The sequence below is a fragment of the Paramisgurnus dabryanus genome, chromosome 6, assembly GCF_030506205.2.
Source record: "Paramisgurnus dabryanus chromosome 6, PD_genome_1.1, whole genome shotgun sequence".
Taxonomy (NCBI): Eukaryota; Metazoa; Chordata; class Actinopteri; order Cypriniformes; family Cobitidae; genus Paramisgurnus; species Paramisgurnus dabryanus.
In genome coordinates, this window is record NC_133342.1 from 22,527,852 (window position 1) to 22,553,081 (window position 25,230).

The 25,230-nt window shown below is 36.1% G+C and overlaps 1 long non-coding RNA gene across 1 annotated transcript; it reads right to left on the reverse strand.

The window, feature by feature from the left end:
* Positions 1 to 2,528: 2,528 nt before the first annotated feature.
* LOC135764250 (uncharacterized) lies at positions 2,529 to 3,411 on the reverse strand. The gene is made up of 4 exons (XR_010539805.2): positions 3,288 to 3,411; positions 2,863 to 2,960; positions 2,637 to 2,722; positions 2,529 to 2,556 (listed from the first exon to the last, which is right to left on the reverse strand). It is a non-coding gene; the product is annotated as an uncharacterized lncRNA (long non-coding RNA).
* Positions 3,412 to 25,230: the final 21,819 nt, after the last annotated feature.

Sequence of the window (25,230 nt, forward strand, 5' to 3'; positions counted from 1 at the left end):
GATGCGTTTTGCACAGTGCATCTGAGAGGTAATAATGACATTAAAGCCATCGGGGAGCCGATCTATTTCAGCAGGCAGGGCGGCCTCCACTGTCATCTCCTATTTTCTGCCCAATTGACGGCAGAATCTCCAGGACTGGTTTCTATTTCGGGATGCTGTCACTCCTGTCTGCGGGAGACAGTTATGACCTAAACCGAAGCAATAGTAAGATTCTGACTGACTCCAGACCAGCATGAGGGAGCTGATCTGAGGATCAACAGGACAATGAGAGCTCTCTGAGAGACAGAATGAAGATGAGCTCTATTCTCCCACAGACGCTGAATACTGATATAAACCAGTTATCTGCCTGAGGCGATTCTCCTCTGTTTACGGATGGGAGTGGGGATAAAAATTAAGCAGGAAATAAGCCACAGATGAGTGACATGAGTGAAGGATTTATAGGATTATTGTACGTAAATACACTTTTATACATTTCTTATTCAATGAAAACCTTTTTATTGTGTTTATGGCAGCATATCTTCATCATTTTGCTTTTATTAAAAATAACAAAATAAAATCTAAGGGTGTCATTCTTGCACCATTAATGTCACCAAATGGAATTGCGGAATAGAATGGCCTTCACTTGTAAAGGTATATAAAGTCAATGAAACTGTAGGATGCCCCATTGGACATTTGAAGTTTTCCCCTTAGAGTACAAGCCAATGTGTGTGTATTTAAAGCAATAGCCAAAAGGATTAGAACCCCTGACAGATCTGAAAACATTCAACTTTTTTCGTCTAAAACAAAATTTAATTTCATATTGATTGTTGCTCTGAGCACAACAAATATCAGATGAAGTGAGTCATACTTTTTTATTCACTTTTAACTTTAATATTTGGTATATCCAGCTTTTGCAGCAGTTGCAGCAGCACATCTTTCTGGCACAGGGTCAATTTAATTCCTCAGAAATTCATCAGTAATGTTATCCTATGCCTTCTGTAATTCTTTTACTTTGATGAATGGTTCAAGTTTTGTGATTTTTCTACTAAAAGATCGATTAACAAATACCAAATTACCAAATGTATATAGGCTATATTTTATAAAATATACAGCATCTACCATTTCAAATTGTTTGGGAAAAAAGCATATCCCCTCATTACTATAAACGTCATATGAAAATCTCATTATGAAATACATGTGTTTTCCAGCACAGTGGACACAATTAATGACACCCTTTAATTCAATATTTTCATTCAAATCCTTCAGCCAAGATAATAGCTTTGCATCTTCTCGTTTCATGTGTGATGAGTTTGAAGAACACCTGACAAGAGATCAGAGATCATTCTTCCATACCAAATCTCTTCAGATCCTTCAAATTTCCAGATAACAATGGCACACAGCAAAATCACTGGTGTTAAAATAACACCCAGGGTGTCAAATTTAACACTGGAAAAGTGTGTATATGTGTCCACACTACACTGTGTTAATTTAGTCAAAAGTGTAGTGTTAATTTAACAACACTCATTATATGTTAATTTAACACTCAATATTGTTAAATTTTACACTTTGTTCAACACTATTCATTGTTGTTTCCACACTACACTGGTGTTGGCACAGAAATACAGTGTTAAAAATTAACACTCCTAATTTAAGGTCAACACCAGTGTAATGTGAATTCAACAATGTTAAGTGTTAAAATACTGATTAATAGCCACTTTTGTTAATAATGGGTTGTTTCTATAAAAGACAAATGACAAGAAATATTGCAAAACCTCTTTTTATTAAAGTACATCACATTTAATATTTACATTGATACACACAACACTTTGCATTTAACACTGCTTATTTAAATACCTCAGCTACAATTAGAAACAGAATACAGTATGGAATAATGAAAGTTATCTTATACCACAGCGCAGTGACATGAAAACCACTTATTATAAGGTCTTTAATATATCAAATGAGAGTTTAAAAAAAATTAGCCACCCTACTCAAAACTTGAACATTAAAATACACTGCAATTACCTTACTGGCAGGCAGAAATGCTTATCCTTCACAATACTAAAGATTTTTCCATAACAAAACAGACATTTCAATTCAAAAGACGTTTCATTTTTCTTAAATACGTTCCAACCTGGTATTTAGTTCTGTAGTTGTTTTACTCATGATGTAGTGGAAGGCTGCATCAGTGGTCTTCATCATGGAGGGAATGGCTTTTTGGTCCAGAACGATGCAAAAATTCTGGATGCAACTTCTGTTCCCAACGCAGTGCAGGCAGGGCTGTGCTGATTCATCCACCCCAAAGCATGGATTGATGCTCATCACCTAAGTGTTTTAAAAGAGTGTATTTGATGAATGTATTTGATGTGTATTTATGAACTTGTATGTATTTAAATGGGGTGAACAATGCAACCAAACTAACTGCTGAATAAATAACTAGAACAAAATACTAAAAAACTTACACAGCACAATCAGTAGCTTCAGTTGCACATTGACCCTCTCCAGTCTTTCTTCCTTTCACAAATGAAGGTAAGAGATGAATGAGCCAGGGAAGAGCTGCCACATCACTGTCCCGTCCTAGCAAAACAGAATTTAAACACCATGAGTATACAGTTAAACTTTAAAACCGTAAAAGCAGCAAACCCATGTACACTTACCATATTTAAACTCCTGTTGACCAGACAGAGGGTCATCCATATTGTTGTATGTTGGCTATTTTGCAATACATCACCTCAGCATATTTCTGCAGATTTTCAAAGACAAAAAGAGTCAAGAAAATACCAAAAAGGGTGCAGTTTTAACCGTTATTTGAATCAAAATCATCTCAGTATAATAAATCATGTTAGAGACAGTGTACAGTACAAATGTACTGTGTGTACTCACAAAACTAGTTGGTAAGCTCTTATCCTCCAAACTGGGTTAAGGAATAACAGTTCCAGAATTCATGGGTATGCCGTATTCAAATATAGTCTGGTAGGGTCCTATCACAAAAAATGACAATAAAGACTCTGAAAACTCAACATTCTTTTTATATTAAAAACAGCACTCAAGACAATATGAATCTTCATTTATACATTTTCAAAATAGTTATCAATTTGATTGCTATTTAATATGACATCAATAGCAAAACGATGTATGAGAAGATAATATATTTTTATTAAAGTTGGCAGCAGGTCATGTGAGTTTCTTTCCAGATTAATAATAATAATAATAATAATAATATGTACAAAACTACATATACTAAAAAGATTGGTTAACTTCAGTTATGTCAAATAAAATGATTTATATGTATAAATATATAAACTTACCTTCTGTAATGAATTTATATAAGTATTAGCAGTCGTTTCTCATTGGAAGTCATCCATGTCAGGTCTTCTTTAATAAACTGCCCTAAAAACAGCATCTCTTCTGAATGATTTGAAGCACTCAGTGCATCTATAATGACAGAAAAAAAATGTTCGCCATACACGTTTTACACTTTCGTATGTATTTGCCATTTGCATCTGTCTGACATCTAGCGCCACGAAAAGCTTACAACACACAATGCATCCAATCTGTGCATACAAATGATGATATATTGTGAGGTTTTGGTCAAATTAATTGTTGGTTTGGCGATATTTCCCCTGTTTGCATACATCTTAGAAAAACACATGACGATGCGGTTGCGGTTTTCTCCGTGTTTTTCAGTAATTTGAATAATTAACCGATATCCGTGCACTCACGTGCATGTAAACGACCTCGTTAACTCATGGTATCTAGCCTATATGATTACCTCATAACAAGCATCATATGGTGAATAAACGAGCTTTCATTTAACTTAATTTCATACCTTCAATTTGTAGTGCATGTCGCGTTTTATCATGGTTCAATTCTTTCGTTCATATCTCCTGTTAATATTATCCTTCTTGGTTTTAAACTTTTAGCTAGCAGTTTAACTTTATACTAAACTAACAAGGGAACAACGTAACACAAGGTAGCTCTGATTAAACTGAACAAAATAACGAACAAAGGGGAAATAAAATGGGAAAAATATCTTATTTAGGTTTTTTGGCATATGGCTGCGTAGAGTCAGACAGAGAAATAACAGTTTAATTTAGCTAAACCATGTGAATATTATGAGACTGATTTACCTGATCTCTTCAGTCCTCCTGTGAAAGAAAATGGCGGTAAAATCCCTGACAGGATATGTTTAGTGGAGGCGTGGCTTGATTTACACCGCTCAGAGTGAAATCTGATAACACCCTTGTTTTACACTGACACTGCCGTGAATATAACACTGGCCTAGCAATGGCAGTGTTATTTTATTACCAGATAGTGTTAAAACAGCATCAACACTGTGTATTTAACACCGTCCCTGAAAATTTAACACTGGTGATTTTGCTGTGCATATATATATATATATATATATATATATATATATACACACATACGCACATCAGAACTTTATACTTTATTCTCAAGGTTGTGCGTGTTGTGGCTTCACAAATGCTTTGCTGCATACCTCGGTTGTAACGAGTGGTTAATTCAGTCAAAGTTGCTTTTCTATCAGCTTGAATCATTCGGCCCATTCTCCTCTGACCTCTAGCATCAACAAGGCATTTTCGCCCACAGGACTGCAGCATACTGGATGTTTTTCCCTTTTAACACCATTCTTTGTAAACCCTAGAAATGGTTGTGCGTTAAAATCCCAGTAACTGAGCAGATTGTGAAATACTCAGACCAGCCCGTCTGGCACCAACAACCATGCCACGCTCAAAATTGCTTAAATCACCTTTTTTTCCATTCTGACATTCAGTTTGGAGTTCAGGAGATTGTCTTCACCAGGACCACACCCCTAAATGCATTGAAGCAACTGCCATATGATATGTTGAGTAGAAAATTGCATTAATGAGAAATTGAACAGGTGTTCCTAATAGGGCTGTGCAAAAAATCGACTGCGATTATCATGCGCGTGTCATCAGTAAAGCCGGTTCCGTGATTAGTATTAAATCGCCATCAGCTGCTTTCAGATGGAGCGGCATTTATTAAACAGACCCGTAGTTCACCGAGAAGCTAGGCAAAATCGGGTTCATAATCGAGGAAAATCGATTCCGATTTTCTATGCGATTTTGCCTAGCTTCTCGGTGAACTACGGGTCTGTGTAATAAATGCTGCTCCATCTGAAAGCAGCTGATGGCGATTTACTTCTAATCACGGAACCGGCTTTACTGATGACACGCGCATGATAATCGCAGTCGATTTTTTGCACAGCCCTAGTTCCTAATAATCCTTTATGTACTCCTGTGTAACATAAAGTCATGGCGGAGAGTTTCAAGTTAGTCATGTATTAAAAATGTAAATATGAATGGGAGTATACTATAAAGATATTTTGCTGATAAGAATTTCTAGGGGTGCCTTCCAATGTGTGTATTTGAGAAAAACATACATAATGTGACTTGCCCCCACTTTCAATAGTTTTACCCGATTGCCTGATTGAAAGAAAAGATTGCTGCGCCTGGCAAGCCCACATCAAAAATGCTTCAGACAGTGCGCTAATTTTGGGTTCATGTTTCTTTGTGCTTGAATGGGCATATTTACACACAATTATTTAAAAATGCTGTGAATATTATCGTAAATGTAGTCTGTTGAATGGATAAATCAGAAAGAAAATGAATGTGTAACAGTATATTGGATCCATGCAATACATGTAGGTCTTAAAGTGACAGCACAAGTAAATTCCATGGCTCCAAAACTAATCAAAATATTAGACTGAGCCGAAATGTAATCAAAGGCCTAATATATTTATATATGTATATATATGTGTGTGTGGATTCCACATATATATATATATATTATAGTCCACTATACCCAGATAGCAAGCATATGTGGGCCACATGTGGATTTCAGCTGTCACATTTGGTTGAGATATGGCATGGCTGAACATATATGGGCCAAATTGTAACCATATCTGTTTTACCGTAGCTTCAGAAATGGCGGGAATGTTCTTTTGGTTCACATGTCATTTTGAGGTATATGGCCCACATAACAAAAAATACATGAGAAACACATCTGTTTTAGATATGGCACACCGTAGAAAACAACGGGTTCTGGATGACATTTGGGTTGCACTTGGCATTTTTCTAAGCCAACCCCATAAATTAGCGGGTTCTCACCAGCTCATTATAATATGTGTTTACAAAAAGTTTGTTTTATCCTCACAAATGAACACAATTTGTATAATATTTGAAGTCTAAATTCATTCCTAGAAATTAAAAGTAAAAAACAAATTAAGATAATTCAAATAAAAATTCTGCGGCACTCAGGTGTGGCGTGTATCTGGCAGTCCACGCCTAGGCCACATCTGTCCTCTTATTGGTGGATCAGTGACGCAATGGCAGCGCAGACCATTTGACTGTAAGGCGCCATTTTACACTACTCGTACTCCAGGTAAGTGGTTTTAACATTTTCGGATTGTTTCGAAATAAAATTTTTCAGAAATATTTAACGTTATGTGACAGTATGTTAGTTGTTAGGGTTTACGTATTTGTTTTATTAAGAAGGGTGTTCGCAAAAATTTACTTAAGCGTACGAGCAAAATCTCTTAGTCTGCTGTGAAAACGTTTGTGTTCGACAGTGCCTTAATTTGAATCAAATCTGAAAATGAACTGACCAAGATTTACTCTGTACAACTGGAAAGAAAGCTGTAAACACTATGGTGAATTTAGCAAACATGTTGTTAGGCACACGGAGCGGAGTTTTCTGGTTAACTGCTTTTATTTGGCTGCGTTTATTTGAGCCCTTAAGACGGTTGCGTTTACACGCAGTTCGGTTATTTAACTTGACAACCGCATTCTATAACCGACCTCACACCCATAAATTTTCGGATTTCACGACCGCATTTACAGAGAAGCTGTACTGTGTGAATGGAATCGCACCGGACAACTAGCTGTCTGTCACGTCATCCGGTGCTCTCTGTTATAGTGCATGAAAATGATTGCAAACTGCGCGGCAGAATTGCTCCACAAGGTTAATGCGATATTGCCTTCATAGACGCCACAGAGCGTATTACATTGCGCCTAGTGTACCGCGTGTAGCCCAGTAAGTGAGTTATAGATAGGGGTTTGCTCTGCAAAAGTATAAAACCTTTAAAGTGGACGATTAATAGGGGTAAGATGAGCCAATTTTTTACATATGTTGCCTTATCGGCATGAAAAAATGAGACAGAAGTCAAACAAAACCATCAACCTTTATTAAGGATGTCTCCTGTCAAATGAAATTATAAGAATGCCTTTATAACAAAGGGCTTTGAAAAGGTGGCTTCTCAAAAAAAAGTGCTCTTGTGGCTCAACTTGCCCCAGCTGAGGGGTAAGTTGATCCAAGTGAAGGGGTAAACTGACCCACTGACTTTTTTTTTGTTTAAACCCGAACATGGTTTAAAAATTCACACTTTTCTTAAATTTAATTTTAAAGGTGCCAAAGAATGCATTGAAATAATGTGTTAAAGGGATAGTTCGGCCAAAAACGATATTAAACCCATGATTTACTCACCCCCAAGCTGTCCAAGTTGCATATGTCCATCGTTTTTCAGACAAACACATTTTCGGATATTTTATAAAATATTTTAGATCTTTCAGTTGATTAAATGTAATGTTACGGGGTCCAGCCATAGTCCACGACCTTCAAGTCCAAAAAAAGTGCGTCCATCCTTCACAAATTAAATCCAAACGGCTCCAGTCCAGGATAATAAACAAAGGGTAATCCGTGGGGTGTTGTTGTAGAAATATCCATATTTAAAATTTTATTAACGTAATTAACTACCTTCCGGTTTGTGAAGGATGGATGCACTTTTTTTGGACTTGAAGGTCGTGGACTATGGCTGGACCCCATAACATTACATTTAATCAACTGAAAGATATAAAATATTTTCTAAAATATCCGAAAATGTGTTTGTCTGAAAAACGATGGACATATGCAACTCGGACAGCTTGGGGGTGAGTAAATCATGGGTTTAATATCGTTTTTGGCCGAACTATCCCTTTAAATTGTTCTTTGATATTTACATAGAAGGTATGTAACTTTATTAAGTGCAAAAATTATCCAGAAACGTTTTTACATGTCCATTTACAACCCTAGGATTTGTCATTTGAATAAAATTGTCTATTTTTGCCCTATTTGAAAGGGTAATAATAATAAAAATGTTAATTGCTCTTTTTTAAAAAAAAAATTACCTAAACATCATGGTGGGGTACATTGAACCTTTGGTTCAGTTTACCCCACAGCATTTGGTTCACTTTGCCCCACGGCCACCATTTTGGGAAAAACTGCCTAGTTTAGTAATATTTAGCTAAATCATTGACATGGTTTATACATTAGCCTAACACCAATATGTATGGTATAAATATTTAGACCTGTATAAATCTGCTTTGACATAACAGCCATTATAACTGACATGTATAAATTTTACTTTGATGGGATAAAAACTGTTTTTGTAAAAAAATCATACTTATCTCTTTTACTTGTGCTTCTCTTTACCATAGTCAAATAGAAATGATGGTTGCTACCTGGATTTGTGGTCACATGGCTACAAATCTGTATGATAGCCTAGATACAGGGGGTGGGTCAACTTTCCCACTGGCTCACTTTGCCCCACTCTCCCCAATAATGTTAAGTAAATAATTAAAGGGATAGTTTACCCAAAATAAAACTTGGCTATTTATTTACTTACCATTATTCTTCAGTAGTAGAGCAATACAGAAGTTATTATTATAACCCAAGATTTTCTCACCTCAAGCCGTCCGAGATGCATATGTCCATCATTTTTAAGACTAACACATTTTCAGTTATTTTAGAAAATGTCTTAGATGTTTCAGTTAATCAAATGTTAAGTTACGGGGTCCACGTCCTTCAAGTCCAAAAAAACGTGGTTTTATCCTTCCCCATAGAAATCCTAACGGCTCCAGGATGATAAACAAAGGCCTTTTGGCCGAACTATCCCTTTAACACTAATAATGTAGTAAATAACGTTCAATATCCAGCAAAAATCGACTGCTTTGCTTCACACGACGTCCATATGTCACCAGGACACATGAGATTACTTTTGTATTGGATTTATCTGCTTTTTGCGCTTTCAAAGTGGCGGATCGGTTGACTTCCATTTACTGTAATTTGTACTAACTCGGGTGTTATTCACCATTTTTGAGGTTTGGGAGCAACCAGGCCTAGATTTGAATTGTGGGTGGGCTAAATTTATGACTTAAATTTCAATATTACACATGTAGACTGGTCTGAACACTTGGGTGTATGCCATTGTTATATGACTTACCATTTTTAATAAATGTTAAAAAACAGCATTTTTGTGTGTGGGGGGGAGGTAAAATACACTTGATTTAGGAATACATAATATACACCAATGCACAATGTTTTTTTTTCTCTCTTAGATTAACTACCTGGGTCTGATTGGTGGTGTTGATGTAAGAGACACCGTATGGAGAGTGTTAAAAGCCACTTTCTCAACCACTGTGGCACGTGGCATGAATTGGAGAGGAGTAAATGGCAAGGTGTGTTTCCAGCGCCTGGTCCTGAAAAAAAGTTGTCATTGGTGAGAATAAATTTTTATTTGTATACAGTAGCACTTCACGCACCATTTCATAATTCGCCTTTATAATTCAATATAATTTTTGACTGAAAAAAATAGAACAAAGAGGATTGTGACAATATATCATTATATCTCCTTCAGTTTGTTAAATTTAATTAATATTGTATTAATCCCACTTAAATTATCAAAGGAAATAATTTACCCATCCACTCACTCAACATTCGGTGAACAGGCGCTATGGCAGCTGTCACAGGAGGCAATTGATAATTTTTTGAAGAAAGAAAGACTATATATCATCTCGAAAATCACCAAAATGGAATTAACTATGCATGGGAGGGTTATATTAATAATTTTATTGTTGAGAAAGTCGATGAAAAGCTTCAGTTCCACACAAAAATTGACAGGTGATAGTGTAACATGCTATCAACATGCTATTACAAATAACATTTTTATCTCAGTTATTTACAGATACGTTAATGAAGCTTAGTGACATGATGTACAACGCACAGGGCCGCCTTAACCTAATGTGAGGCCCTGGGGCTGAGAGGTTTTGGAGGCCCCACATACCCTCAATTTATAGTCTCATTTAAAAAAAGTGTAATATCTAGTAGGGGTGGCACGGTCCATGAAAAAAATCCGTGTGTACCGCACGGTTCAACGGTTCATGGCATGCGCAATGTCTCATGCCCTGTATGTGACCTCAGATAGCGTGTTTCCCTTTCGCGCGAAAGAAGAGGTGACTGGTTTGGAGTATAAGTACTGCAGGTTATGTTACGTGTAGAAATGGCAAGTGGGAGAGAAAAGGAAGTCTGCCCGCAGTTGGAGGATGCGCCAGCGTCGTATAAGTTTGGTGTGTGGAAACATATTTTTATTTCATGTTACTTATGATGACAGCGGAAATAAAACAATAGATAGAACTGCAGTCTATGGGTTGAATATGCTCCAACAGCCACAGGAGATCGCCTTCTCTCCGACCATTTATCTAATCTGAGGTACTGACAACAATGTTTTACGTCTTTTCGTATTCAGCGCTATTTTTAGCCTTTCATTGATAAAATTAAAGCGGCTGATTTCCGCGTAGTTTCATTTTGCTAGCGTGTGAAAGTTGCGCGATCTTATTTCAGAAATAGCCCCTCAAAGTAATCAGGACAGAAGTGGTCAAAAGTGGACAAAAGAGACTTAAAGAGATTTTAATATTACAGGTGCAAAGGTTATGTTTCTCTCTCGTCCACATAAATTCTCAGTATTAAAGCAGCCTCTCAGTGATAAATCTAAGAGCTACACTGAAGTTGGCATTTTAATAAATGCAAGTTATCTTTGTGTGCTAAAAATGCACGTAAAGTTTATGTAGATGGCAATACACATTCTGTTTTGCCAAATAAATGAAAAGCATGTTGAAATCATCAATGTCTTCCCTCTTGCTCTATCAAAATCTCATCTGGCTTTCCTCAGAGATGGTCCAATGTGCTTAAAGTCAAATTCAGTTTGTGCATGATTACATGATATAACTTTTTTTAATACTGTATCCTACATTATGGATAATTAATACATTAATAAGATAATACATTTCTGGAGTGTTAAAAATTTAAAGAAAAAATAACAACAAGAACCGTACTGAACCGTGAACCGTGACCATAGAACCGTGATACGAACCGAACCGAGGGTTTTGTGAACCGTGCCACCCCTAATATCTAGGTAATCTACATCACAAAATGCATTAGTTTCTTTCAATACATACAACAGTGAGTTTTCCCTCTTTGATCCAGAAAACACCATAATATCATTATTAAAATATCACTGAGCCCACTTGAGCATAAACACAAGACACTTTATTTAACAACCACACACAGCAACTTGTGGTGAAAATAAAACCAAAATGTGTGAGAGTATATATGTTTATAAGCTTTATGTTTATATAGTTTTTGGAATATACAAATTTGCAGAAAATTGCCACTCACTAACTAAATGCTCACCACAGTTTTAAAAATATAAGAAGTTAAAGTTAATGTTAACAAAAGATATAGACAGAATCTTGTTTTTTAATCGGTTATTTATTTTGTAGGCTATTGAAGATATAGTATGCATTTAGTATTTATGCATACTACGCATGTAAAACGAACACGTGAATATGCACAAAACAGACAGGGAACATACCTGTATATAAGATCTTTAGATAAGGAGATTATAAATATGAATGGTGCGATCAGGGGATGATCATTTGAGATGGTCTTGTCGCACTTTGACTTGCACATTTACCGTTGCGTCGTCTTTCTAAACCAACAGATGTGTACTGTGAGCTTACATCGCGTCAAACTACATCGCTCCAGCTGCGCACGCGTCACTGATATAAACGCGAGTAAACTTAAACTCTATAACAACGAACAGCATTAATATGTTCGGGAACTCCTTTCTTTATTTGGCGGCACAGTATCTTGTGCACAGTTGGAGAGACTTCTGCATGCCAGAGACTCAGCTGCTCGAGCACAGAGAGAGCGAGCGAGCGCGCGCGAAAGAGAGAGAGACCTGCACCTCAGTGCTTATTATGAAATTTCAGAAATTACTCTTTCATTTGTTGGTGGATTATTTCCCGTTTCTCTGTCACACCCAGTCTAACATGCAGGAATGCCAAGTTGGCAACGCGCACTTAATTACATTACGCGGACTAGAAAAATGTGTTACGTCTGATATTTTATTTCACGGTAAGTTACCACGGACCAATCAGCAGCCATGTAACGTGCAGTTAGAGTGATTGACAGATTATCAATGACAAGTTACAAAACAATATGAACGTGAACTTGGGAGGCCCCTGGGCTTCAGCCCAGGTAAGCCCGTGCATTAAGGCGGCCTTGACAACGCAGCTAGAAGCTAAAGTTAACATTTTCTAATGTTAGCCTAATGTAACGTTAGAGATGTTAAAGGACAAGTTCGGTATTTTAGACTTAAAGCCCTGTTTTCAGATTGTTTATGGTGAAATAGAATGGTTTTGACTGAAATTTCGACATTTGCGGCTGCCCTGAGAATTTTCGCGCGTTTGTGTTTCATCTCACACCTCTACAATGGGTTTAATGGTGCACTGGAACAATCCTTCCTAAAATGCATTAAACTTTCGTTTACAAAGACGTGAAACTCACCGAGTGGTCAGGGGTGTTCACTGGTATGCTCACACAAAAATCGCTCCAAAAGACGCATTCCAACAGGTTTTGTCGTAGTTTTTACCAACTCCATTGACATGTCCTGTGAGGTACGGTATTACTCCGCGCCGGGAACTTTGTTTCTATTCTTGCAATTGGCAAAGGCGGATTAGCGCCACCACCTGGGCTGGAGTGTTTATTATTCAAGCTCTAAGCGGAAGAATGTACGGGTGTGAGGCGTTTGGGAAAATAGGTCCACAAGTTAACAACGAATGCTAAAACAGCTGTTGGAAAGCATCTTTTGCAGCGATTTTTGTGTGAGCATATCAGTGAACACCCCTGACCACTCGGTGAGTTTCACGTCTTTGTAAACGAAAGTTTAATGCATTTTAGGAATTATTGTTCCAGTGCACCATTAAACCCATTGTAGAGGTGTGAGATGAAACACAAACAAGCGAAAATTCTCAGGGCAGCCGCAAATGTCGAAATTTCAGTCAATTTCACCATAAACAATCTGAAAACAGGGCTTTAAGTCTAAAATACCGAACTTGTCCTTTAACCCTTATGTGTTGTTGGGGCCATTTTTTGTAATTTTTTTTAGTCGTAATTTGGCCACAACTTTCTCTGTGTTTCAGCAAATTAAATGATATTTGGTGACAAATCTTATATTAACACATATTTTAAGAAATTTTTTGAAATTTTTCACAAACGTAAAAATATACCGTCAGTGTCGGCGCCACGAGCGGGCCCTAGAGGGCATGGCCCGGCCACTTGAGTCACTGTGCCCCCTTACTTCTCAAAATAATAATGAACTTAATAATTTTAAAAATGTGCTGCAAATAAATTTGGTTATACAACGGATACTGATTAAAATTAGGAGTATAATTAATAAAATAAAATAATTAAAATACTAACCCACAATGCAATGCTAACATAGTCAGCCAGTTACATACACGCAGCCACTACATTTGAACAACACAAATTCTTAAAGCTATTCCCAGTGTTTTGTCTGCACTGAAAGTTAATGTCACGTTCGGGGTCTCAATCGCCATGCGTGAGAACTCATTCTCTATCTAAATAATGTACACTTGTAGGCTAAGTCTCGGCATTTGAGCAAGACGAAGAAATTTTAAAAGGTCCCTCTTAAAAAGTTTTTATAAGTCCTCTCGTTGCCTGCAACTCTTCTAAAGGTAAAATGCATAGTTCGTTCTGGTGTTAGATATGTCAGTGACATTGTTTTCTTTTGCTGTTATTTGGTTATGTACTGGTCTTTATGATTTGCGTGAGTTTTTCAGTCTTGCACTTTAGCGTCATGATAAGTTATGGTTTTACTATAATGAGGGATTTATTTGTGACAGCAAATTGGCCGGCTGTAATAATCCCGCTTATTTCAAGACTAGTTGCTATACGAATAAATATATAGACATAACATTTAGATTTTATGTCCTTTATTAGCTTATTTTTAAGAAATACAAACCTTCTGGGAAAACGTACGTTTCATAATGGGTGAAAGCCAGACGCGTTAAAACCAAGTTAAAAGTCAAAAGACGAACATTCGGCTTAATATATGTAAATACAATCTCATATACGTTATTAATTATGAATATTTATTCTGTATAATTTGAAGGTGTTAAACTCCCTGTTAACGTGACTCGCACGCAGCACCTGGGTGAGGCTGTGTTTCAGGCGGTTGTTCAAGGAATAAAATACCTTTGAATGTTGCGACTAGCCAATCAGTACCAAGCATTTTACAGTGCCATGTAGTAATAATAATAATAATAATAATAATAATAAAAATAATAATAAAAAACTAATAATAATAATAAAATAATAAGATGAACGAGGTGCCCCCCCAGTGAAACAGGAGGCCCCCTCATTCTGTATTCTCTGGCGCCGACCCTGTATACCGTGGGCAAATTTACTACCCTTACATGTTGTTAAAGGCCTAAAATGGTCACTAAATTAAACTGCTGTAAAAATGTATCGGATTATTTTTTTTTTTCAAATTTTTTGTATAAATCTGTTAATCAACCTCAGTACTGATCAAAGCTACCAAATGTTTACAAAAATTCCTTGATTTTACCATATTTTCCGGACTATAAGTCGCTCCGGAGTATAAGTCGTATCAGTCAAAAAATGCACCATGAAGAGGAAAAAAACACATAAGTCGAACTGGACTATGTCACATTTTTTTAGAAAATTATTATTCTTTTAACATGACCGATTTTCAATATAAAAAGTAATTGTGGACTGGATTTTCATTTACCTTTTTCACAGTCTTGAGCATGTCAAAGATTGGTAAAAACATTGGCTTTAATGCATTTTTAGTTTTTGTGCAGCATCAGATTTTTTCTCCCTCATTTATTGTTTGTGGCCATTTTTTTCCCCATTGACTTCCATTATAACAACATTTTTTGATTGCAGAGCCATGACACCTTATTACCATGCATTTTTGATTCTTTGTGGTTTTACCTTTTGCAAAGAGGTAACATTTGTCATTTGTACTGTTGATCACCATGTGGCACCATAAACCCTTTAGTAGGCCTGTGCAAAAAAAACAGAGCTTAAATTCTGGCTTGTACAATGTACAAGGTTAATGGTGGCACATGGTGTTCAACAGAAAAAATTTAAAATTGTACCTCTTAGCAAAAGGAAAGGCCACAAAGAATGCATGATAATAAGGTGTAATGACTCTGCAATCAAAAAAACATTGTTATAATGGAAGTCAATGGGGCAAAAGTGGGCACAAACTATAAATGAGGGAGAAAAACTAAAATCAGGCTTTGATGCATTTTTAGTTTTTGTGCAGCATCAATGTTTTTACTAATCTTTGGCATGCCCAAGAATGTGAAAAAGGTAAAAAAAATCCACAATCACTTATCAGTTCACAATCACTTTTTATATTGAAAATCAGTGATTTTGTGTTTTTTTATGCTCAAATCAGTGGCATCACTTTAAATTAGTGGCCATTTTTGGCCGCTAACAACACGAAAGGGTAGTGAATTGGAACAAGGCACAAGGGTTAAAGATAACGTTCAAATACATTGTTGACTTAGCTTGTAACCGATGTAAACATCCTTGTTTCATTTATCCACGTTTAGTTGATGTTGTGGTTTACCGCATAATTTAATCCTGAGCAAACACTTATTTTGGTTGAGATGTGGCTGGGGAAAGGGTAAATAATACGGGTAAAAAATACACAATGTTGCCCAGCAGAAAAAACATTTAAAAATGAATGAAAACTAACCAACTGCAATGCATTTCAATGGACGTGAAAACAGAGAATGTCTGAGTGTATTGGGTTAGCTAGCACACTGTGATTGGCTCATCGCGTTTGGGGGCGTGGTTTAGCCATAGGTCAAGTTTGATTCTGTCATAGTTATGCAGCTTTAGTTTCCAGGTTATATTGCAGCTAACATTGTCTAAATTCCTCTTCACTGCAGGTGCAGTCAGGCAGAATCCACAAACACGGGCGTCTACCCAAAAGGAGATCGAACTAACCATTATAAAATGGCTGCATCTGGCTGGAGACCGTGATGGTGGGAGGAGGGAGCGAATGAAACGCCCCTTGGCCACTCAAGTACAATTACAAGAATAAATTTGTTTCTGTAATATAAATTACAGATAACATGATATACAAGTTCATTGTATGATAATAATAAAAACATATTTGTTACATATTTGTAGTTGTTTGGTTTATTGGGGAAACAGATGGCTTTTACATAAGAATAATATTATAATAATGATATTTATTTTGTGTGTAATACCATTTGATTTGTTTTAAAAAGTATATTTGAAATAAATTAGGTGTGGTATAAATATGGTTAAATTCTGTCTTTTGGTCTGTCGGCCACATTTGGGCCACATAAAGACCGTCAGTTTTTTACTAAAGTCAGCCATACAATAATTACATGCAAGGACCACATGTTGGCCACATAATTGTTTATTATATGGCTCACTGCTGGTAAAAGTATGATTGAGATTTGGTTCTGATGTGAATAAAAAGAAGTGGGCCAGATATGGGCCGGGGAACACTTTCTTAAGTGGGCCACAGGCCAGCTGTTTATGTGGGCCAGGTCTTTCCCAAAGGAAATTTGCTGACTGGGTATATACACTATAACTATAGGACAGAACAAATTTCTGTGTTTTAACCCAACTGCTGGGTTGTTTCAACATGGTTGATTAACAATAACCCTGCAGTTGGGTTAAAACAACCCATTATTTGGGTCATTTTAACCCAGAAAAGTGTTATAATTACCCAGCCCTGGGTTAAATATTTTTTAGAGTGTATATATATATACACTCTAAAATATACATATACACATATATACATATATACACACACACTATATATTCACCTTTTCAGCAATTTCAGCTACAGTAGCTCATCTGTTTGATCGGACCACACGGGTCAGCCTTCGCTCCCCACGTGCATCAATGATCCTTTGCCGTCCGTGACCCTGTTGCCGGTTTACTGCTTTTCCCTCCTTTGACCACTTTTGATAGGTACTGACCACTGCAGACTGGGAACACCTCACAAAAGCTGCAGTTTTGCAGAAGATCTGCACCCAGTTGTCTAGGCATAACAATTTGGCCCTTGTCAAAGAAGTCATTCAGATCCAAAGGTCTATGGAGTGCCTTGACGAGTCAGTGCTGTTTTGGTGGCAAAATACCTAATATTAGCAATAATGTTATGGCTGATTGGTGTATATATGGTTATTTTCAACCTCTAGAATATTTTGGAATTAAATTGAGAGTTTGGCAGCCTTCAGATATTGTTGTGGACAATCAGCAGTTCTTTAAGTCAAAAAGATCCATGGATATAAGCTGTGAAATTAGGGCTGCACGATTAATCGTATTTTTATCATGATAACGATATGTGCGCCCCACAATTAGTTAAAGACAATCGTCGCGATTAATCAGTAAAGACCAAGCACAAAGCAGACGGTCTAGAATCAAGCAATGTGTTTGCTTGATATGGGTGGAGTCAGAGTATACGGAGTGGATAAGGAGTATAAGGAGTTATTTTTGCTATTTCTGCTGATTTCTTTTGCAAAATCTATGCAGAATTTTGCGGAATGATTTTAAATGTTTTAAAAAGAGAATGGGAGCTGTGAATATTACAAAACAATAAAATATTTTATAATATATAACATATATATAGCCTAATATTATATACATGGCTGTAAAGTGTAATAAAAATACTGAAGTGAATAGAAGTTCTTCAATTAGAGAATGATCGTGATTTCTAATCGTGATCAAAAGTTTGAACAAAACAATCGTGATCATAATTTTTCCTGGAATCGTGCAGCCCTATGTGAAATCTAACTTTGTAAAGTGGGGGAGGACTGCTAAAAGGCTTAGAGCAACATTTGGGACCGGGCCAATGTTGCTATGTTGGGCTGATCACCAAGCTTATAGAGTAATGTTTCATACTGGAGCACCACATAGACATAATTTTTACATGTTCTGCAGAGCTCAGCCTACAAATAAGAAAATGTATTTTAACATAGACAAAATTACACATAAACCCCTTATAAAGAATTCCAGCCTGCAGGTAAAACAATTAGGTATTAAACAGATGCCTTATTTGCCAAGCAGTTATTTTATTCAAAAAGTGCATTTGAAAGCTTGAATTCACCATCTTTAGTATAAAAGCATAAGGCTGCGTCCAAGGTTATGAATCAATTTTTAAAAAATTGCCTCAGAGGAATTCATTTTGCTGAAAGGGTACTGAAGACACTTTCACTGTGATTTCGCAGAGAGAAATTCAATGCATTTCGACAAGTAATGTAAGAAAACTCAACCTCAATACTGACAGATGCTCCCTGGAAATTTAAAATAATTGTCTCAGGAACGTTTCTACATTTAAACAACTCTTTACACAGTTCCCAATGACAAGCTGTTCTCAAATTATTGAAGTTCTTTTGTCTTTCCAGTACCTTGGGAATTCTTTAAAGGTTCTAGTAGTTAAAAGGAGAGAGAGAGAGAGAAAGAGATGGTCAACCTAGATAAAGGTAGGGTTGAGTGGAAAATTGGGAATGACGTGCACCTGCGGTATACCTCGTGGGGCTTCAGCTTAGATCAGTGTCTCAGCGGCATGAGCTCTTTGACCTTTCCAGTGGTTTTGGAGAATGAACTGCGATTCTGTCAATGCCACTCAACAGTACTTTTTCTGCTTTCCATAACACACACTGGTGGTAATGATGTCATATTTTTTATTTTATTTTACATTTATGCTTTGTGGCATATGCTTTTATCCATTTTGTTATGCATTCACCCGGAATTAAACCTAGAATTTTGACTTTGCTAGTGCATGGGTCTATAAATAAAAATTGTATACCCAAATGGACCTGATGTGACATTATGAATAGCTCATGGATTTTATATTACATTTACAAAAATCTTAAATTCATAGGCAATTAGCTCACAGTGGGATACCCCAGCACCTGCTAAATTCCAGTAGTCAGGTCTTTAAGCGACAGAAACAGTACTTCGCCTGAAATAAAGCAAAACACAAAAGATGAGAAAGAAAGGAAATATAAACCATACACTTTGGAATCAATTCTGTTATTAAACTCCTAATTCATAAAACTCATCTGGAAAATCACTTAACCCCCTTTCTCTCGTTTTTCTTACCTTCCTTTGCAAACCTCTTGACTTCAATTAAATGTGATTGAAGAAGAGGAAGGAAACCAGAGAAGAGAGATAACATTCTTTAATTGCTATCTCTCTTGTGTAATTACTCATATCAGACAAAAGCATTATGATTTTGAAATGTTCCCCTGTGACCACGTATCCACTTCTTCAGCCCATCCTGATTGACACAAGCAGATCTGCACAATGTTTATTTGAGACATGAAGTATTAACTGAATGCCAGGTCACAACATCATTGCTTTAATCACAACATTCATGGGTCAGTAATGAACATTATTTTCTCTGACAGTGCTGCTGGATTTTAATCAGGTGGTCATTTGATGAGTAAAGAAAATCGTTTGCCTTTATCAGACATGAATAAGGCTAAAAACAAAATCCTCATTCAGACTGATCAGCCGGTCATGCAACTTATTAGTGGTTGTGTAATTGTATCAGGCTAGGATGCAATGTTGCAAATCAGTTCATTTAAATGAAAGAGATCTTTTATCTGCAGGTTTTTGTTTCATCCAGAAATGCCAGTCAGCACTGTTGGTTTAATATGGGTTTCATCAAAGTTCTGGTTTTGTTTTTCATATTTCAATGTTTTTTGTTTAATACAGCAGGACAAGTAAAAATATTATATAGTATGAAATGGTGTGTTAAGCCCAATTCGGAAGATAATTGTTTCTCGTGGGGACGAAAGGTATTTTCATCATTTACAGGGGGTGGTCTATGATTTTATTGACTCTGAATCAAGAATGTCAGTGTTTTTCTCTAACCACCGCGTAAAAATCCCCAGCCGAATTACCTACAGTTTTTTGAAGAACACCAATGTCGTGTGAATTCACATCTCTGAGTTTATAAAAGGGGATCAATGCAAAAGTCATTCTGCAATATCTTTTAGACCCCTGAAAATCACGGTATGGTCACAGGCTTTGTGTTTATTCTGCATCAGTGAAGTGGCTTTCTTTGTGTGCATGTTTAACATTGACACCTTTATGATGAAAAATATATAGTTTCATCATCGCTCCACTACAGCGAGTGGGAGCTGAAATAAATAAAGGGAAGAAAATTACAAAACAGTTTAAAATGTCGATTAGCAGCAACAAGGGCTAAATACAATTTTCAAATGCATTCAATTACGTGTATTCCATATACATATAATGAAGTATCCGGGTCACGTGAATGATCATGTAATTAATCACACGTGCAGCGCAGTTCCAGCTGTTTCGAAATTATAAACTCACACATTCACCGCAAATGTATTTTTATCCGAATGCTTGAGTTTCATCGTGGAGGAGGCATGCAAATCATTTTTACAGACATCCTCATGAGAAACAATTACTGTCCGAAATGACCTTATAGTATAAAAATACCACTTCTCAAATCCATGTTTAAATTGTAGCATTGTTCAGTTTCAAGAGTGCTTCATGAATCAAAATCGAAATGTTTTGAAATGCAGTTATGAGGACACCATATGCTCAAAACCCAACATATATTTTTGATTCCAACATCCTACAAGCTTTTTCTGACTATCCACCTGTTTCTTGACATAAATGTGACGTAATATTTGAGCTTTCCAGTTTATGACTTCCGGTGAGCCACTAAAGCTAATGATAGTCTATTGCGAAGGACACAAGTGTCCCGTTTTGACTGGCTGTTAAATGTTTATTATGAAATCCAGTAAGACCGACATAATTTGTGCAGTTAGGGGTTGCCATAATAGCTAATGCAAACGCAGTAAATCTCTACAAAACATTTGTTTAAGCATAATCTATGGTAACACTTTATTTCGATAGTCCACTTTAGACATTTGACTAATTATAAGTAACTCTGCAACTACTTATCAACTACCAATCTTTAGAGAATTAGTAGACTGTCTGCTTGATATCTACTAACACTTTATTTTGATGATATTTCAACAGACATTCAACTGACTATAAGTATCTTTGCAGGTGCATGTCAACTTATTCCACTAACACAAACCTCTTACCTAACCCCAACCCTTACAGTCTACTAATACTCTAATGACAGTTAGTTGACGTATAGTTGCAAATTATTGAAAGTTAGTTGACATGTAGTTGCAAAGTTGTTTATAGTTAGTAGAATGTCTAAAGTGGACTATCAAAATAAAGTGTAACCTAATCCATGCACAAGAACTGAATATGTACTGTATGTGGCACACATGCAATCTGTATTTACAGATCCATCCAGTAAAACCTTTCATAGAAACTACCAGAAAACAATAAAATACAATAATTGTTTAAAAAAAAAAATTTAAGTGTCAGTTTCACGTATTGGTTACTCAATTGTTTTTCCTATTTTTAAACCATTTTCGCGTTGGTTTGGGGTTAGATTTGGAGTTTGGGTTAAGATGTCACTTTAACTATTGGTTTATACTATATTTTTTTCAGATTTTAAAATAATTGTCACCTGACATAAGGGTTAAAGTTGGGTTTGGGTTAGGATGTTATTTCATGCTACAGAAAGTCATTCTAAGCCCAAACCCATGCGACAATGGTTTAAAACAAGGAAAAACAATTGAGTAACCAATACGTGAAACTGACACGGAAAAGAAAGTCTGTGGTATACGCACGCCCGCCGACAGGGGGGGACAAACGGGTCTGTTGTCCCGGGCCCAGGGTGGGGAGGGGCCCAGAGGGGGGCCCAGAACTGGGACTTATGGAATAATTGATCAACAATAAAGAAAATATTTGATTCATTTGATTTGAAGTTTAGTACGCTCAAAATGTCCTGTCAGACTCAGCACAAGTCCGGTGCTCAGAAAAGAAAAGAAAAGAAGAAAATATAGGCCTTATAGAGGAAAATAGAATTCCTAATTATCCCCATTAGGAATCTGTGACCGCAGATATAGTCACTGCATCGCGTGTGTTTAGAAGTCTGTGCTGTTTGCTGTGAGGTTTTTATGAGAGAAAGCACAAACTATTTAATATTTAATATGTAAAACTTGAATTTGAAATAAAACTTACCGCGGAGAAGATAATGAATTCGCTATCGTCTCTATTGCTAAGTGACACGACTATTATTTATTATTTCAAATCCGTTTACAAGATAAATATTGTGTTGTTAAACAGATTAACTTATCTTGATATAGGCTACATTCATTATGAGAAGCCTTTTCTTTTTACTGTTACACTGTAGACAGTAATATATGTAATTTATATAAAACTCTGTGGTCGTGACAGCACATTGTCCATTATCTGTTGGTTCATGTTACTCCAGTTTAATTCAGGGTAATCCTTTAATAAAATGTAATTATAAAATATTTTATTGTTTTGTAATATTCACAGCGCACATTCTCTCAGATCGTTTTAAAACATTTTTAATTATTCTGCAAAATTCCGCATAGATTTTGCAAAAGAAATCCGCAGAAATAGCAAAAAATAACTCCTTACACTCCTTATACAGCTGTACTACTCTTGCAGCAATTAAAGCAGTTCAGATTTGTTTTAAATGGCAAAATAGTTATATTTCTTTTTTTATTTACATTTTAGAGTATTTTTGTTTGTTCCAACAAGCGGTTCGCAGCCGACAGCAAGTTGACGACATTTGATGAATTGAACTCTCAGATCAACACTTCACTTGTCTATAATAACAACTATATAAAATATATATTTTCAGCATATCACAGTGTTAGTTTAAACGTTTATTATCAACACACACTATTTTTAAAAAGCGGAGGCAGATTGCTCTGCTGCTCGCAGCTGCAACGGGTGCAGAAATAAAAAAATGAAAAGGGCTATAGCTGCAAAACGAAACGAAATAAACATGAAACGAATAAACATGCAACCTGCCTTATCTTACAACTTCGCTATGCATATATATGTATTATAGATTATGTCTTGGATGCTGTTTGCATAGATTATGCGCAGTATACAAGGTTTTAATCTAGTCCTCTATTAATATTTTTCCCGGTGAGCTGAAGGTCCTGCTTTTAAATAAGCAACAGCTGCGTTGTAAATGTGTGGCTGGCTGTGCTTATAGCGGACTCGTGCTATAGGTTAAAAGTCTTACTACGTTTGTTTTGCAATCATCGTCTGTCAAAATGTTATTTTAATTAAATTGAAAAATATAAAAAGATGGAGAAGCCTAAATAAGCCCGAGGTCCGCCCAGCTGTGACGTTAAAATTGGCCGAAACCCGACCTGAGGGGTGTAAAAAGGTCGGGTCGGGCTGAAATGCAGGGCTCTACTCTCAGTCGCATTCATTGAGAAAAATGTAATGCATGCTCATCATGAAAGCTCTTTACAAAATAATACCCCTCTGGGCTTTTGGTTCAAAGGCGTGCATGTTTGGAGAAATATTGATTGAGTTTATATGTTTACTTCAAATTTCTAAAGAGAGGAGTAATATTTATTCAATTTTTAGTCCAAACACGGCATAATATTAGCTGAAGTTGTTTTACTGATATTTCCAATAGTCTGTTCATAATTCATACGTGATTATGATATTTTGTGTCAGTATACAGCGTCAGTACACTGAAAAAAATGATTCATTGAATTTAATCCGTTTTTTTTTTTAAGGTAAGTGGTTGCAATCAATTTATTTAAGCAACATTTAAACAAAAGTTTTATATTTTATTTTACTTTACTAATCTTTGTGTTTAAATGTATCTTAAATAAATTGATTGCAACAACTTACCTTAAAAAATGTATTAAATTCAATGAATCATTTTCTTCAGTGTACTACATTTAAAGGTGCAGTGTGTAAATTTTAGAAGCATCTAGTGGTGAGGTTGCAAATTGCAACCAACGGCTCAATCCACTGCTCCCCCCTCGCTTTTGAAATGCATAGAGAAGCTACAGTAAAACATGTCATCGTCATAGACAACTTAGTAAAAAAAGTTTGTCCGTTAAAGGTTTCTGTAGAAACATGGCGGCACAAAATGGCGACCTCCACGTAAGGGGACCCTCTGTGTATGTAGATAAAAACTTCTCATTCTAATGTAATAAAAACATAATGGTTCATTATAAAAAGGTCTTTATACACCCCTGATAATATAGTTTTGTATATTATTTTGCATTTCTGTCAAGAGATCCTTCTAAAAATTACGAACTTCACCTTTAACTAAATGTTTTATACAATGTATAATATGCAATATTCGTGGGTCCTGAATCTGATAATGCCAAATTTCTTGTTACCAGTAAAAAGGAGGGGTTGGGGGCCCTCTAAGATTATCTTGTCCCGGGCCCAGGCAAGACTGTCAGCTGGCCTGGGTATACGCACACGTAAAAATGCGGAGATCCGTGACAATAACACGGATAAATGAGCAAAATATTCTGTGACTATAAGACAGAAATTCATGAACCTACTTATATGTTTTCTTAATTCCAATTTAATATGTTTCATGTTTTGAATAGTGATACACTGTAAACAATGTTGAACCCATTGTTAGGTCAAATATGGAAAAACTCAACAGTTGGGTTATAAATAACCGTGTGCTGAGTTGTTTTATATTCAGTCACGGCTTGAAACATCTCAGGTTATGGGTTGAAATAACCCATCATAGGTTTATTTATAACCCAACTGTTGGGTTTGTTCATATTCAACCCAATAATGGGTTACAACAACTCAACATTTTTTTGCTTTTTTGAGTTGATTGGCTTGTAAGGCATTTGGTTGTATCGTTCCCAATCAGATACTACATAGATATTTTATGGCCTTATTTAAAATATTTTGGTCAGTATGGTGCAATATGATGTTCAGCAAACACATTGTCGACATACCTGTAAGCCAAAGCATTATACTTCAGAAAAAATGTCACCTGTGTTTTGTACAATGGACACTTTTTCTGTCCACAAATCCATGCAAATGCTTATAATATTGAGTGATATGGCTCCTACTTCTAATACTTTTTTAGATACCATTACATAAAATATTGTTTCAGAT